Source organism: Leptonotus elevatus, chromosome 10, assembly GCF_054856555.1.
Source record: "Leptonotus elevatus isolate MCC_2025b chromosome 10, RoL_Lele_1.0, whole genome shotgun sequence".
Taxonomy (NCBI): Eukaryota; Metazoa; Chordata; class Actinopteri; order Syngnathiformes; family Syngnathidae; genus Leptonotus; species Leptonotus elevatus.
In genome coordinates, this window is record NC_141248.1 from 5,344,349 (window position 1) to 5,362,701 (window position 18,353).

At 39.5% G+C, this 18,353-nt stretch overlaps 1 protein-coding gene across 2 annotated transcripts in view; it reads right to left on the bottom strand.

Moving 5' to 3' along the window:
• The window catches only part of prickle2b (prickle homolog 2b), a 90,558-nt gene that overhangs the window by 22,963 nt on the left and 49,242 nt on the right, over window positions 1-18,353 (bottom strand). The window contains exon 1 of one of the 2 annotated variants that reach the window (XM_086087793.1): window positions 2,184-2,611. The exons of the other annotated variant lie outside the window; for it this stretch is intronic. The gene's annotated coding sequence lies outside the window, so the exon portion shown is untranslated. Of the gene's footprint in view, window positions 1-2,183; window positions 2,612-18,353 lie in introns of those variants that run through there. 2 annotated transcript variants of the gene reach the window in all.

The following is an 18,353-nucleotide window of genomic DNA, read 5'->3' on the forward strand; positions in this document are numbered from 1 at the left end:
TCATAACTCATTATTGAGAGACGTACTCCTGTCCTCTTATTAGTCTCGCCCTGGGACAACAGTCTAAACAAAATGAGGAAAACATTTCAGATCCTTTGACTTGAAACCAAAACAGCCAGCCCCACTTATTTTTCTGCAGCTTAAATGAGCAGAATGGCGTCAACGGGATGACCTGAGATTTGTTTTTTTCTACTGGGTATTGTCTCCTACAACCGTCAATATGGATAAAATAGGAAGAGCTGCATTTACATCTTGTAAAATAATCTGCCTTTTGCCCATGGCAATGTTCTGGGTGAGACTCCAAAAGGTATAGTGCTCTTTGATGACCCTAGTGAGAATAGGCGGTATAGAAAATTGATGGTTGAGTGAGTTGTTGATGTTAGGGTAAAACTGCACCTAAATCCCCATGCAAGGCCACACAGTTGAGCTCAGTTCTTGTTTTTCCAATTGATAATCAAATATCAGACTAGATCTATACCATAACGTTTTTTAAAAACCTCTGTTGCAGTACTAACACCAATGATATATTGCTTAAAGAGCAGTCTATTAAAGTTAAAGTACCACTGATAGGTATATTGATGTCCACTGACATCATGCGTGTTGAACTGGAGTTGAACCATGCCATTCAGACGGACTCGGGTTGCAGTCAGGTGGTGACTGAATAAGTCCTGCAGTCTAATAAAAGGCCCCATTGCTTTTAGCATGACATTACGTATAATTCATCTACACTGGTGTTGTTGCTCATAAATTCTTAATCCCAAGTATTAACATTATGGTGCAAAATGTATGATCATGAATCTAAACTTATCTAAGTGATACATTTCTGCTTCAAGCGGGACCATCTATTCACTCACCTGCCTCTTCTTTATAATTTTATAAACAGATGATACATGCCCCTTGCTACACACAGTTCTAGGGGTTGTTGCTTATGTGTTTGTAATCACCGGTATCATGGGTTGTTGTTAAAACTGTAACATTTTAAAGCAAATCCATACCGCAGGCTCCAAAATTGACTAAATTGTTGTTTAAGATTTCCAAATTATATATTGGGAGACCATGAGTTGTTAAATCAGTTTTTAGCAAACTGCATTTTTTTCCAGTGAGATCAATTTTAAAGTCGAAATTCAACTATGTGATGAACAATAGCAATTACAACAGGCATGTGTACAGCTATATACTGATACAAATAACATTTGTATTCTGCTAAACTCATTCTCTCAATACCGCAAGGTAAAAGTCTCTTAGGAGAGAGTACATCCAACTCCGAAAATGTTTAGTCACAGATACAGAGTACCAGATTACCATTGAGACCAAACTCCATTACTTATTCATTGAGTGCCAACTTGCTCGATAAAGTGAGAACACTTGAGGTGGGAACAGAGGGAGTCATAGAAGCCGCCGCGTCCAAGGAAACCTCACACCACAACAGGCTTTAGACTCCCTGCTAACTGCCTGCCAGAAACAGATGCATCAAACAGAAGCCACTGGCTGCGGGGTCCAAAAGTAATGAAACACTTAGAAGGGAAATATCACAGAATATACGCCCCAGTCACCAGGCGGAGGGAAAAAGCAATGATCAGGAATGCAATTCAGTTTTCCTCTGCCTGGAATAATGGTGGTCTGTCAGTTGACGGGATTTTTTTTTTTTAGGGCTGCAGCTCCCAAACCTGCAGAGTGCAGCAAGCCACATTGTGCGACTCCAGCCAATGCATTCAGTGCAAATCTTGAAACTCAATTTACTGTTATGAGACAAAAATGGCTAACTATGCTGAAACATGTAGAAATGGATACAGACAATAGATGCATTTTTAATCCATTTGTCTTCTTGTTTACCCAGCAAGCATCCAGTCCATATGTCACAGAGGCTGCACAACAAAAGACGCTGTGGCCGCAAGCGCTCAGTATACTGCTTGACCAGCGCGCTCCAGGGGGATGGGACGGGGTGGGGTGAGATAGAAACCAGTAAAAACACGTCTACTCTAGGGAAGCTGAAGCCTCTATATTAGGTATAGATCAAAAGAAATAATCGATACATGCAAAAAATAACATACTTACGTACAGACTAAAACTCGCAAAGATAGAAAACATGGATCCTGATATGTACAATTCGGAATGTCTTCAATGTCCCCCCCGAGCGTCATACAAACACATCCAAATTCAAACACACACAAAAAAGTGCTTACCTTGTTACAAAGTTCGACTGGGTGAAGCCAGAGTCCTGACCTCGGCACTGAATACTTTCAGACACGTCTGCCACATCGCACCAACGGGGTTTGATACAACAGCCCCACTATCTACCACCCGCTGCGTAATGCCACTACATCTATCCACTGTGTAAAAAACACAAAAACAAAAGCAAAAACAAAAAATCTCTGCGGACACATTCGAGACTCCTGCCAACGAGGACAGTCAGCGAGGAGCAAATTTAGAGCGCGTATAAATCCCAATTTGTAGCGAGCAGTAAATCCAGAAAATAGCAAAACAAATCAGAAAGGCGTTTCCAAAATGCAACTAAAGTATATTGCGTATGGTTTAACAGCATCTGCGGTCTGAGAAACGATTCACACGAACTCTCCGTACGTCGAAGTGCAACGCAGTCACCGGAGTCCCCCTGTTTAACAGACCTTTAATCTGGAACCAAACTCAAGCGTACAAAATGGCGCGGTGACTTCCCGTTCCAACCTTCACAATAAAAGTATGAATAGAATAGTTCTAAGGATTAGGGTTCTAGTCTGTGTTCCTATGTGAAGTTGCAAGTTTTTCTCATACGTGTTAGATTTCTCCAGGTTCTGCGGCTTCTTCCCACATCCCCAAAACATGCTTGTTAGGTTAACTGAACTGTTTAAATTGGCATAGTTGTGGATGTGAGTGTGAATGAATGGTTGTTTTTGCATTTTGTCACTGTCCTGTGAAAAAAACGTATGTCCATTTGTTTGTGATTATTGTTTTTTTTCTTATTTCTTCCTTCCCTGTTTTTTGGGGATGAATGCATTCAGTTTCATCCCATAAATGTAAAAAATGACAACAATGGAAATAAGTGTTTTTCACAGGACAACGAAGATATGTGCCTTGTGACCAGTCAGGGTGTATGCCACCTTGCTCCAGCTCACCTGTGACCCCAATGAGGACAAGTGCCATAGAAAATGGCTGAAAGGAGAGTTGGAAAAACTATTTTTTATGACGTTTGAGGATAAAGTATTATACTTCCTGCATTTGTGTGGACTTTCTCTAGTTAACTTGACACACATTCACCCATTACACACATATACATACTCACACACTTTCCCTCCTGGCTAATATCCCAGTGTGATGTCAGCAAGTCCATGTGCCAACACTGGTGTAATTAGCGGTGTAAGCAGTGGTGCTCTGAAATAATTTGCATGCGAATCCAACTATTTCCCTGTATCAATTGGCCCAAGGCAAAAGGGAAGAGTTTGAGTAGTAAAGGTAACCACAGGGTGCTGACCTGCATGGGGGAATGAGGAGGCGAGTTCCTGTTAACAAAACAGAGCTGTTTAACATAAGAAACAGACATAAGATAGAAAAAAGACAAAAGGCGTACTGACCAATGAAAATACAAATATAAAGCCAATGTGTGGGATACGACACACTTTTGGGCTTGTTGGCTTAAAGTGAGGCACACACATACAAATTTCTAACAACCTGACCTGTGAGGCGCAGTATGGTGCCAAAGGAAATGCTGAAAAATACAAGGAAAAAAAAGTAGCAGAAGAAGCAAGGCTAACTGTTAGCTTATCTGGTAAGTACATTTTGGTGGGAAACCTCCGTGTCATTTTTGTGGTGGTGATTGATTTGAAAGACATTTTATATATACACACACACAACACAAGCATTTGCTCCACTGTAGTTGTGTCTGGCAATAGTGCAAGTTTCAGGTTCTAATTGGTTATTGTTCTGTTCATGTCACAATCATGGGGTCCTTAGCTAAGCTGAACAACACGCAAAGATGTGTGATCATATATATCGAACATGTTTAATGTTTAGGATCAGTCAGGTTTCTGAGCAGATAAAGTACAACACCAACAAAACACACTTTACTCTGCAGCACAGGATAATTGCTGTTACGAGTCAATTACCAGCTAGAATTATTACTTAACTTGAAAGTATAGCAACAATTCCTCTGCCAATGCAATACATACATTTAAAAATTTCACATTGTCGCAAATAAAGTGATTTAATCAAATTTTCAGTCGCATTTTTACAAAGTAGGTCGTCATTGCCAAAAGGCTTACTAAGCCACCTGTGAGGCTGATGTGTTGACTGTTTTTTGTTGCTGAAGACAGTGTTTTGACTCCTAGTTTCCTGGCCTTACTCAGATTCTAAGATTTCTGCCTTGGATTCCTCTCTAACATGTGGTTGGCAACACTCACTATGCTCTTACCCTCACCTCATAATTGAGGCCCCTTTAAAAATACTACAACATCAATTACAGCTCAGGCAAAACTCCAGGCCTTTCCACAGCCCCACGGAGCTTAAAGTTCCAGTGTCCTTTGCTTGAAGCAACCACGGAGTTGGTCAACTAGCTTTGGGTCCGTCATTTTGCCAATGAGTAATTCCACTTTCCCATATAAACGGTTCCCTGAAGTGGACAAACCATCTAAAATTTTGCAAAAAGAAAGAATAAAAGCATAGGGGTGGTCTTATGGGACATACCAGAGATAGCATTGCCTGCAAGGACTCCTGGCATGCATGAGGAGCCTCTGCCTGGTAATTTTAGACAGTGTACCAAATGAGTTTACTCACTTCTGTAGCGAGCAGAAGAGTAATCGGCTCTCTCAAAATGCAGGATGTACAAGATCATAAATATGCTTTACCATAAGTATCGGTATGTAAGAAAGCTGTACTGCTTCAGAGCGTCTTATCTGACACAGTCATTATTCAAGTTAAGAAAATGATCATCTGAAAATCCCTTCTGATAAATCAGTAACGTTATCTTGATTTGAAATGAAGCCAGCATTTCAACATTGCCTCCCTGACTTTAATAAACATATTTTTTGAAACACCAGTCGTTCCTCTCCTTTCATGTGGCAAATGCTGATGGCTATCACTCGAGAATCAACATACAAGGCAGCTGGGGCTAACCCCAACAGCTGATAGCTAAGACATCTTGAGAGGGAGGAACACAGCGTCCTCTCCTATTTAGCTTTTCTTGCAATGCCAAGAAAATGTTTCTCATGGAAAGTACTTTAGTATTTACGCTTCTCCAAATTCGGTCCAGGTCTGGTTGCAATTTTGGTCTATCTTCCTGAATATACTAGGTGCACCTAAGATGTTCATGGCAACATCATGTCGTACCACCAAGTAAACCGTGTAACATTCCAAAGAGACCTGAAGTGTCCAAAGCAATTAAGTGGGTAGTGAGGTGGAAGAATAGAGGTCCTGAAAGTTGAATGGTCCTCAGCTGAACCCAAGATAGGGGAAACCTTTGTTTACACTTGCTTGATCAACAGCTTCCTGTCTACCTCTGTACATTTTTTGGGCCAAGGTAAAAGAGTGTGAACAGAGCCAACATAACTTTTTTTTCTAGAATTTAGAGCCATCGACAGCAACATTAATAAATGTGTACCAGTGAACATAACATCATTAGAGTAATACTATAAAACATTTGTGAACACGTTGTTGTAAGACTTCATACTTTTCCGCTGCTTGAAACTATTGCAAACCAATGGGTAGCATCCGTTTTGTCTACCAGACGCTGGGGACACAGAATCTTATAACACTCTGTGAAAATTGACTTTCTGGGGGTTGGATGGCGTGGTTTTAAAATAAACAGCTTAACTTTCCTGCTGCCATGACTTATTAGTACTATGGTCCAACCTCTCTACACAGAAAGCAGATTTATTGAAGCTGCAGACCACGGTCTCACTTTAAGCTCCTTTCTAACTATGTTCTAAGCAGATAAGTGACTATTATTCAACCCATGTTGAACATTAACTGGATTAATTCTGCCTGGCTGGAGGGGTGAAATTATATTCATCAAAAGAGAGGGAAATAATAAGGAAACGAGAAGTGCAATTTGCAGACGTTAATGGAGCTGGCTTAAATACAAACCGGAGTCTTGCGATGGTGTAGAGGCCTGCACAAGTCATTAATTCACAGTGGGAAAATTCAAGGAAAAGGAGATGCGAGAGAAAGGAGTAATCTGGACAGTTAGTTTCCAGCATTAGGAGCCAGGGCAAGGAGGTGACCTTGTGGCATGTTTACTCAAGGGGACTTGATCCATTTCTAGCCCTCAAGGCTCACCAACATGAAGGAAAAAACAGCCCTGGAGCCTCCATCTCGGCACATCCATCACAACATCAACCTCCTATGCAGACAGCTCCCTCCTGGGCGTCAAAGCTCCATTTCAAGCTTGCTGTGCCCAACCACTGCTTCTGCCTTGTCACTGAGTTAAAATGTTCCCTTGGACCCAAAAGCAAAACACAACTAGGTCACACTCTGTTTATAAAAGGAAAATGGTTGTAAATTGGAAAGTTATAATTGAAGCAGCGGGATGTGAGGAATGGCAAATAAGAGAATGTGAAAGAAAAAAAATAGAGGGGAAGTCAACCTAAAAAATATATTTTCAATATGTTCTTTGCAGCCCTGCGAGTCATGTTATTCTGATTAATATGAATTAACAACAAAATCCACCCATCTTTATCCATCTCAGGGGGCGGCCATTTTGCCACATGCTGTCGAGTTAAAATGAGATCACAGTGGTTCAGGTAATGACCAATCACGGCTCACCTGTTTTATGAAGATGAGCAGTGTCAGGTCGTTATCATAGCCCTGAGCAATTGTGATGTCATTTTCAACTTGTCAACAGCAAAATAGCACAATAGACTAAGATGAATACAAACGGGTTGATTTTGCTGCTTAAGTCACAAACTACAAACACAATATTAATCAGAGTGCCGTGTTGAGACTAGTGGGGGCACATACAACATGTTATCGTAAAGACATTTTTTCAATAAAAACAGAGTTTTTGTGCAGAAAGCTAAAACATTGTTTCTTCTGAGAGACACCATATACTAGTATTTTGTCGTTCACGTACGTTTTGTTAAAAAAATAACTAATCTTTCAGTTAATGTGAGTGAACGGATCACTTCCTGAAGTGATTCGTTCTTTTCTCAGTTCATTTAAACTCAGCCACGCTCATGTTGTCAATCTTCGCGAACGACCAATCAGCAGCCAGCGTCAGACACGGACGAATGTACTCCCATGCTATTGGCGTTAGCCAACGCGGATCAGCGAGTGAACGTGTTGCCATTTCCGGTTCACGAACGTACGAGTGAACGAGTCAGTGAGTGAAAGTGTTGCCAATTCCAGTTCAGGAATGATTCAGTGAGTGAACATACTTTTGTTTTTGATAGAAACACATTCATGACAACAAAAATAGCAACATAACATTAACTGTGTTTTATTTATTTATTTGTATTCATATATTTTTTACGTCCGTGCCGGCGGAGGCGTAGACGAACGATTCGATGAACGAATCCTTTGAACTGTTCTTTTTAATGAACTGATTCTAAAGATTCAGTTCACTTAAAAGAACTGTCATGCCCATCACTACCATATGAATCACCCACATGCTGAGCTCCCACACTTATCAACCCTTTTATATGACTCACTCCACTCAGTCAGCCTTCATTGACATTACTGAGCCTCACCTTGTCATCATGACCGGTGTGGGTGTCAAATTTCTATGATTCACAACTTCCATCCTCTACACAAAACTTTACTTTTATACTTTGTATAAAGTATCTGAACCTTTTATATAATACATAAGAACCACTTCATAATATAAAGTTCAGAAATATTCTCTTTATAATGCAGAATTGTTTTGGATCAAAGGTGAATTAACATTAAGGCTTTTAATGTGAAGAAAATGCAACAGTTGCATCCACTATACAACTAAAGGAATAGTGAAACATATAATTTGGATTAAGAGCAAGTCTGTCATCGGAACCTACAGAATCTTATCTCAAGCAACGTGGCAGTTTATGCAGACCCTTTCCATTAACAGTTTGAGGTCAAAGTTTTAGTTAAATGAACTCCAATTATAAAAACATTCCCCATACAAATATTTAGCCTAAAATGACTTGGCGTGGGCAGAGCTGTGACAGACAGAATCGCTCCATCCAATAGATTTTGGCCTGAGGCACTTTTTAAAGCGCATTAACATGACATTGCTTGTGTGAATTTACACCATTCGATTAGATTGTAATTTTAGTTGCTTTCAACACAGTTAAACCTAGTGTACTGAATAGAAAGATTCCATCAGCACACCATTAAATCCCGCCATGAGACTAGTCAGCGTTTATGTTTGTGGCTATGAGTCATTATTGACAAATCACTTTGATATGAAATGCCTTAGTTACGTGGAGATAAACCAGCAGGATTCATTTTCTGTATCTATACTAGTGTTGTTCCGATACAGTTTTTTGGCCCCCGATACCGATTCCGGTACCCACATACCGATACCTAAGTTTTTTTTCTCAACATGAAAAAGCTGTCCTGCCATTGCTTCAGAGCATTCAAGGGCCAATAGGATATCTTAGCTCGGCTTGCAGTGAACATGTCACACATCAGTGCATGAGCAAAATCCTATATTAGCGTCAGAATTAATGTTATTGGCATGTTACTTGTTAGTACTCACCGATACCACTGTTTTAATGCAGTATCAGGGCCTCTGCCGATACCAGTATTGGTATCGGAACAGCACTAATCTATACCTCACAGGGACTGCGAGCATTCTTTGCAATATAGTAATAACAACATTACAAATTAATTGATTTTGAAGGATTGTAATTGTATTCTTGAAGTCCAAATGAACTTACACACATAGGTACACGATACGTGTCATTAGTAGTCTCTAACCTAATTATGTGAAAAGATATCAAGCAGAACATGAATAATATTTGTTTGATTACATTTGACATTCAATGTCATAAACCCACATGGTGACGATTGTTATCGTTAAAGACAACAGTGTTTTCTCAGGCCCGTCTAGGTGACGATGGGTACTGTACAGCAACTTCCTTGAGGATATAAACACACATATTTAACTGATAAACTCGATAAGTTTTTAGCGAAAGTGTTTTAAAAGTGATGTAAACAGAAAACATATTTTCAAGACAAAACCCTGTTTATTAATTGGTGTGAAGATTTGAATTATTTAAAAAGCAGCGTGATCAGATTTATTACTCTGTCAAGGGGCATATATTATTATGGATTGAACTGATTTGCATGAAAAAAAACAACCCTTTATTACATTAGTCTAGAACAGTGGTTCTTAATCTTGGTGAGTCACTCTCGGGTTCGACGGAGGCCAAGGCACACACCCGACTCATATGATTGGTGTTGATACGGCTTGGTCACCATTGGCTGCAGGTAATCACGCTACATTGCCTATCTGTGCTGCAGGGAATTTGGTGCGCTGAGAAGTTGACTTGTGGCTGGTGTGATGGTACGTCGTGTGATTTCTTTATTATTGTTATTCCATTCATTGTATTTCGAACAAAAAAAGAAAGTGGTGCATAACTTGCAATTCTCGTCAAGCACAACTAAGGAACACTTTCTTATACATCAACAGAGCACTTTCTGAAATGAAGGTGAACAGAGGCAGATTTGATGAAAAGGTTACTCTCCACTGATCTAGATGGAAAATTCAGATGGGAACTTTCACCGGTGTTTTTATCTTGAATGCTCGCTATAATAATAATAACAACCAGGATACTGCATATTCTCGGTTGAACTATTTACTAGATGCCAGAAAGATCGAGTGCTCAGCTGTGGAGCCTTATCTGCTGAATGTGGAAGAAGGTCTGCTCTATTCAAAATGGTCTCTACTCTTATACTGTTTATGGCCACCCACCCACTCGGAGTGCGGCTCAGCCTAGCCCATATGAAAATGTGTGACCTGATGGTCTTAGCAGGTTTCAACTGGAGAAGTGCGCGATATGTTTCTCCTGTCTTAACTAATTACATTTGATCAAAACTTTATGTTGTCTTTATTGTATTTCTGAATAGGTGTCCATAAGGGAGCTGTTCTGAATTTTGCTGAATTGTGACATCACAAAGCTAATTAATTTACAATTGTGGCATCTCACAATTATCGTCTCTTCGTCTTGGTTCTACGGCCATGACTAAGCTAGTCTGGGCATAGAAACTTGGTGTGAAATGCAGCCTTTACAAGTTCAAATTGTCCAAATTCACTTTGGCTTCATCTTTATGGGTGCTCGCTTTTCTCTTTGGACTCCAGTCTGCATGAGAATGAGTAGCTACTTGCCACGTCTTGTACCAAAGCTTAAGCCCTAACCACGGTTGTCATGGTAACAAAAGCCAGGGACGAAAGTAACTGCCAGTGTTGTGGTTACTTGCCTTACTTTAGTACAGGCATCGTGTGTTCGGTCGCAATGTTTTCAGTGACAGTGTGAATGGTTGCTTGTTCATGTGCTGTATTTGACTGCCGACCAGTCAGATGGGATGGGCTTTTGCTCCCTTAGACCCTGACCAGGATAAGAACTATAGCAAATTGATAGAACTAAAAATAAAGATGCTTTTGAATTGTGGCCCATCAGACCAAATATATTAAATAGTCCTACACTAAAATAAAAATGGTATCCGAAACTTATTGGTAGGATCTTTTGAGGAAATAACTGATAACTCTCAATAAAACTTGTGCATCTGTTGAGACAGATATTTAACTATTCCTATCTTTCTCCTAGAGCTGTCAAAATTAATCGATTAATCGACAAGTAATTGGTTATCAAATTAATTGACAACTATTTTAATAATCGAGTAATCATTTGGAGCCTTTTTTTTTTTTTTTAATGGTCCAAATCCTCTGATTTTAGCATATCAACAGTAACTGTTCACTGTTTTCTATAGTCCTTCATAAAAGAAGACTGATTATCTTCTGTGTTTAATCAAAATAAGACATTTGCAAACATCAGTTTTTACTTTGGAAAACAATGACCGAACCAGTAATATAGTACAACATCAACCCCCCCCCCCCCACACTTAAAAAAAAAATTATGTATATATATATATAAAAATCACTGTGCAAATACGAAGTACGAAAAACACCAATCACTGGTTAATAAACAGTACTCAGGGGGATTATATATATTTTTTAATACACTTTAAAATTCAAATTAATCCAATTAGTCGATTAATCGATTGAATAATTGATAGATTAATCGATTCTAAAATTTGTCTTCTTTCTCAGTTTGTGATCATTGTGGGATTTTAATCGAGGGGAACCAACCATTTTAATGTATGGAGTAATTTGTTTTCTTGTTTTGACTGTATATGAATTTCATGATTAAATACAGAAACATTGATTCTGCTGGTAGTCAGTCACATCCCCATAATTAAGCGTGGCCCACTCCAAACCATCAGGTTAAGTGTGGGCTGTTACTAATGTCAACTGTGTAAAGGGTGCCTTGAGTTAAACAGATCCTCGAATATAACAGGCATACAAATCCATATTCAGAAATATTTGGCTCTTAGAGTATGGGAGGTCTCTTGTAGGTTAGCTGTACCTCCAGGACTCATCCGGATTCTCCAGCTAAGCGAGATATCCATCTCCTGGGCAAGCTGTGTTTATATGCAGCAGGATTCTTGAGAAAGGATATCAATGAGTTGTGCTAAAGGAAAGAGATGATCTCAGGACAGAATCTCAGTACAGGAAAAATAAGGTATGTGATAAACTCATATCTTATTTTAGACTCAGCTTGCAGTTAAATATAATGTTAGATCCACATACATTCATAAAGCGTCCGATAGACATTGATCATGTGTGCTGCAAATGGCTGACAGCTCTGCAGTAATCAGTCAATATAGCCTCAGGTTTCCCATATTTATCGGGCCATGCCTCAAATCTGTCACAGCGACCAAATGACAATTTCCCTTCCAATCCATAATCTCCACGGGCCCCTGAAGACCCCATGAGGCGAGGACTGTGCTGGCTCTATTGATGAGCATGACGAGTAAGAAAATGGCTTGTTTCCAGTCACGCGTTTGGATAAACAATATTACCAGACGACATCGGCTTAGCGCCAAAATTGATTTGATTGAATCATAGCAGGATGAATCCTTAGCCCCTTTCACGCAGAATTTGCAAAGTTGATGGATCGTGAGAGCTTGGATTTATCAGCCAACAAGCACTTGTGAGTAAAAATTATTCTGTATTGAACAAAATCCAGTGGTGAAGGTATAACATCTGCCAATCACTCTTTAAATGTGAGCCTTCTTATGGTAGTACAATTCGTCTCCAACAAATTTACAGTCGCTCCTCTAAGTTCCCTTTTTAAGGCATGGCCCGTTAGGAGGCACTGAAAGAGAGCAGGGACGAGAGAGAGTAAATCACCTCAGCCCATTGCTGTTTACAGACCCGCCTGGCTGCTTGGGCTGCTGTTTATTTGAACTGTGAACCTCCGTGTGGAGCGTGTGAAAGGGAAAGTGTGTCCAAACGAGAGAAAGAGAGAGCATGTGTATTGCCGAGTTGAGGAGCGAGCGAGAGCGATCCACACAAAACCCAGTGTCTCGCCCTCCAGTTCCTTTCGCACATTTCACAGTGTATTCATTTGCCCTGCGGGCTCCTGGCGCTCCTCTGGTTCTCCAAGCTACAGACGCGCCTCTGTGTAGGCCAGTCAGGGCCGTGCCACTCGAAAACACACTTCTTACACCCGCCTTGGCTCTCCAGACACAATAACGTCCTTCTGCTGACCCTCACATGGCATCACACCCTCATTCATACAAACAATGAGGCTGAATTCTTAGCAGGCAAACCCAAGTGCATACATGTGCAAGAATGCATGCAACTGAATGGCCTAATTTGTGTTGAGGAAGATGACCATTGCAAAGCAACTCTGAGGTGAGACGCACAGGCACAAACACACAGTGTGGAAACAGTGAGGTCCATTTTGGATCAGCTAAAACATTTACGGCATGGTTTAAGGATAAAAAGGCTGGAGCGTCATAGAAACTGCTGCTCATTGCTTGTTAAATGTTCATTAGCCATAGATGTACAAAAGGATTCCTATGTGCAATACAAATGACTATGACTGATACTGTGAAGTGTACATAAACAACAAATACTTACTTGATTTAATAAACGTAACTATTCACAAACATTATGTGTAAATGTGTGCTACTAGCCCTTTGCTAGTAGTACTATTAGTGTACAGATGTATACAAGTGCATGGTTTTGCCTCACTAGAAACATGTCATACTATTAGTACACCAAAGTTAGCCTTCTTAGTGTGCAGAAATACCAAAGTAGTGTGGAAAGCAGTAAAAATGTGAAAATGCAATCTTTATTTTATTGTGATTTTTATTCTCCTCACTTTTTGGGCCGAGAAACAAGTCCCACATAATACTTGCATGTATACCAACTGACTACCATAGTTCCACTTTTCCATGTGAATTAATGGAGGGTACTGCATGCCTAGGTGGCGCTATTAAGTGATTTTTTTTCTCTCTCTCTCCATTTTTCCCTTGGATATTATTAGTTCCACTTTTTCATCTAACTGAATGGAGGGTACTGCATGCCTAGGTGGCGCTATTGAGATTTCCCTCCCTTTTTTTTTTTTCATTTTTCCAGTGGATATCATTAGTTATACTTTTTTATCTAAATGAATGGAGGGTACTTTCAGATAACACTTTTCCATATAAATTTCAACTTGCTTGAAAAATTCACATGGGTGTTCTAAGAGCAATCATTTCTTTACAGATTGATCCAAAACTGATTGATATAATTGGAAATGAATGTCAGTTTCATTTTCCTTACATTGCATACAGCTTGGACCATTTGGCCAAGGCCGCCCTTCAAGGTGGAGTTCAAGAATATCAAATAAACGCTCAAATGGCTTTCATGGCTCAAGTTACAGTTTTTTTTCCATCCATAGAGGGGATTCAAACCTTCAACTGCCACAAGGCTGAGTCTTGTACTAATGCCTTTCCCAAAAGAAAGTAAAAGCAGTAACCTAATTTGAGTTGATGGAATGATACTATGTTGACTTATGCCAGCTCAAAAATGTCCAGTCTTTTTTAAATGACAAGGCATTTTTTATCACTGACTTCTGAGACACAGCACAGATTATTATTTTACTTAAGCCTCGCCTTTCTAGCTGAACTCTGTATGTGTTTTGTGGGCAGTGGCTGCACTTAAATACAGACTTTTTACCCAGATAGAAACACCCAGAAACAGTGCAAACAAACAATGAGGTGTTCACATGTGCCAAGGAATGATGTATGCCGGCTCAGATGGGCACAGCCATGCAAATTTAAAACTATGCCAGTGTCTTTTTCTAAGCTACCGTTCTTGGAAACCCGTCAGCTATGGGTAACATAACACAGAGTGACACACTAATCTGTTAAAATGCACTCCTGATACCCGCCATGTCTAATCTCATCACAGCACTGCAGCCCGAGTATGCACGGTGCTTGTTCTGGCTCCTCTCTCGTGTCTGGGACAGCAGACCAGTGACCAAAGTAAACTCTCGACAGGGCGGCCTCTGTGACGGTGCATGTGTGTGCATCACAAGTCTGTGCCAGATGTAAGGCTGATGGTGGAGTGACAGTCAGGACTGCCATTGCCTCCATTCAGCCCACCAGAGAGAGATGCGGGTGGGGGAGACTACCTCAAAGCAGATCATAAAAGTAACATCAATGGGCACAGGCAAGAGAAGGAAACATAAAAAAGTGGGTGTGAAAATCATCATGGCTTTTCAAGCAAAGCTTGACAGGGAAATAACAATGAGGAAGAAAAAAGTGTGAGCGTCAGGCTCATCCGTCCTAACCACATGCGAACATGTGTTAAAGTAATCATTCGATTTTACTATATGCATCATTGGATCCTAAGATTGAAGTTTTCATACTCTTGTTAACATAAAAGTGGGAAAAAAATTCAACTAATACCATATTTTATTCATTGATACAGTAATTTCCTAAAAAAAAATCATAAAATGTAGTTAACATTAAAAATATGTAAGACAAGGCAAGTTTATTTGTATAGCACATTTCATACACAAGGCAACTCAATGTGCTTTACACAAGGAAAGACAACACTTCACAGCGTCAACAAACACAGTAGTTTTACATTTAGAGCAAAAAAAGAGAAATCAAAAAAAAGTAAAAAAGGTTTTACTAAAATAACATAGATTGACAATGTTAAAACATTAGACAGCAAACTTTAAAAACATTTAGCCTAAGGAAGTTAAAAAAAATTATGATAATTAAAAGGAAAAAAAACATGATTTATAACAGTTTAAAATACCTTAATCAAAGTTATCTGAAAAAAGCAAAGTTGTAGTGTATTATATATATAAAAAAAAAAAATCGAGTATGATATTGATTTGTGTTGGGGTCATTTTCTGCCACTAGATGGCATAATTGCATTTGTAAGACGTTGCTGACAGCTCAGTGCATTTTTCTTTTCATATTAAGAGCTATCTAATCTTTAACATAAAGTAACTTGAGAAATTCTGCACATTTTTAAAATTGTAAAATACAACTTGACCTCAGTCTCCACAAATATATTAATTATTATTACATTTATTACTGCTAAATTTGTATATAAACGTGTCTAATGTGTTGCGACTGGAATTCCCCCAGTTTCAATTCAAAGTAAAAGAACGGTTATTAATCGCGCCTTAAAAAAATTTGTGGCGTTAAAGGAACTTTAAATTAACTCAAAATGAACACACTAATTTTGATACATCTACATTTTTATGCTATACCTATTAAATGAAAAGTGAAGATTAGTTTACATTTACAGTCTTAGTAAGCATTGAGGAAGCTACACTGCAGGCCTTTCTAAAACCAATTTAAAAAAAAAGTGTATTATGCACATTATTCTGAAATCAAAATAAACAGTTGTGCTTACTCAGATGCCCAGCATCTGGAATCTCGTTAGCATAGCATAAATGTGCCATGCTGTGTGAATATAGAATGAAGCTCGTTAGTACACCAGCGCTCAGGCATTTATGTTAAGGCACTGTGTTGGCAGTACAAAACTGTGATTTTTGGGGAAGGAACTCATGTTCAAGTTAGTATAATCTGGCCTCAAAGCTACATCACATATACATACATACACATATATTGATCGTGGCTTACTTTGCATTTAGCAGATGTGTTTGACCTTACCCGTCAATCTGAACCTCCAAAGGTCAAATATGCAACCCTGAGTTCAGTCAGTGAGACTTAACATCAAGAAGGTCTATTGATTTCACATAAAAATCAAATGATCCTCCTGATAGAAAGAGACTTAACCTAAACAATATTTAATTAAGGCCTCAGATGGATCAGCATGGCTTAAAACACTAAGTCCCAAACAAACAACAAATAACAAGACAACTAAATTATGATAATACATACAATTTCCCTGGGGATCTATGAGTAAATTGACATGCAGCATTTGAAAACATTTTCTGATGACGCAGCACACATTTCAGGGTGTAGACAGTACTGACCACAATATTTGAATCCTTCACATCTGGGACACATTTAGCAACCATGTGCAATGTATTACATATTTTTATGTAGAAGAAGTCAAGTTCAAGTCTGTAATCGGTTGATGGGAGTTTATTGCCACTATCTATTTTCTGGTCTGTTGTTGTGTCAGTGTCAAGAGCATGAAGAGGAGCAGACACAGACCAACTGACTCTAGGTAATAGAGTAGGTGTCCTACAGATCTAGATTGAATTAATAATAATACTAAAAACAAGAAGCCAATAGTTTAAATATTAATGAGTGGGCCAACAAGGTTAGTACAGTTTCCCAATAAGTAGGATGCTGCTCAAATCCTCAGCAGTCATTGGCTTTTTTAGAGCAGAGGGGTGAAATTTGGCACTCTGCTGGTCGACAGGGTGAGTAAACTTTAGAGATCCTGTGTCGACTGCAGACTGATCATCAACTAGAGGAATCCTGGTTAACTTGACAGTTAATAAAGTGTTCACACTTTTCACACCAAGTTGGATTTTGGGCAAACTAAGCATCTCAGTGATTTTCATTTCATGTACAAACATGAGAGGGACGGTAGTGAAAACACCATTCAGCAGCATTAATAATGAACAACATGTCTCCAAAACTGCTGGCATTTACCGCCGACTCATGACTAGGCTTACAAATCCTAATAGGCAGCACAAAAACCAACACAAAGGAAAACAAGAATTTCATAAAGTCAGTTAACATGGCACCAAAAGATGCCCTCCCAAACTCCATCTAAGCCTGAGTTCAAACCTCAAGCCAGCACCCTGCTCGTGACTCATTACTATGCCAAATGGCTTTCTGGGCAGAGCGCTAACCATGCGGGTGGTGGTGAGGCTACTGGCCAAGCAGCCACTTGTTGGGTCTGTGGGATTAGACCGCCACATGTCTGCCTGGACTCACACACAGCTCTACCTTGGTCTACTCTTCTGCCAAACCTCAGAGGTTTTATATGACCAGCGGAGGACGTGTATCCGTTTATGTGCACAAACATCTTACCTCCCATTCAGTCAAATAGATTGGAATGGGTTAGTGATTTCAAAGTCACACATGACATTATTAATAAAGGGAAGTCAACCCCCCCAAAAAAAGAATCTTGACAATAGTATGTTCTATGCAGCCCCAGTAGTCTAAATACGGTATTCTGGCTAATATTGCATTAGTGGAATATAAGTAAAGCAGCAAAATCCAGCAATTTTTATCAGTATCAGAAGGCGGCCATTTTGCCACTTGTTGTAGAGCAGGGGTGCTCAAGTTCGGTCCTCGAGAACCCCTATCCGGCCTGTTTTCCATGTTTCCCTCCTGCAGCACAGCTGAATCTAATGATCAGCTAATCAGCAAGCTTTGCAGAAGCCTGATAACGATCCTGATCATGAATCAGGTTTGTTATTGGAGAGAAACATGGAAAACAGGCTGGATAGGGGCTCTCGAGGACCGAACTACAGCACCCCTGCTGTAGAGTGAAAATTATAATACAGTTGCTCAGGTCTCAGGTAAAAACCAATCACAGCTCAGCTTCAGAAAACAGGTGAGCTGTGATTGGTCGTTGCCTGAGCCCTGAGCAATGTTGCAAATGATATGATGTGATCGATGTAACCTGTAATAATGTGTCTGAAATGAAAAAAATAATAAAACAAACAAACTGTGATGTCATCTTCAGTCGACAGCAAGTGGCAAAATGGCCGCCCCCAGAGATGGGTAAAAACGTCTGGATTTTGCTTCAGAACTCATATTCCACAAATGCATTATTAATCAGAATGTCATGTTTAGACAAATGAGGTAACATATAACATATTATTGCCAAGGAATGTTTAAGGTTGACTTCCACTTTAAATTAATAACATTCTCAGCTC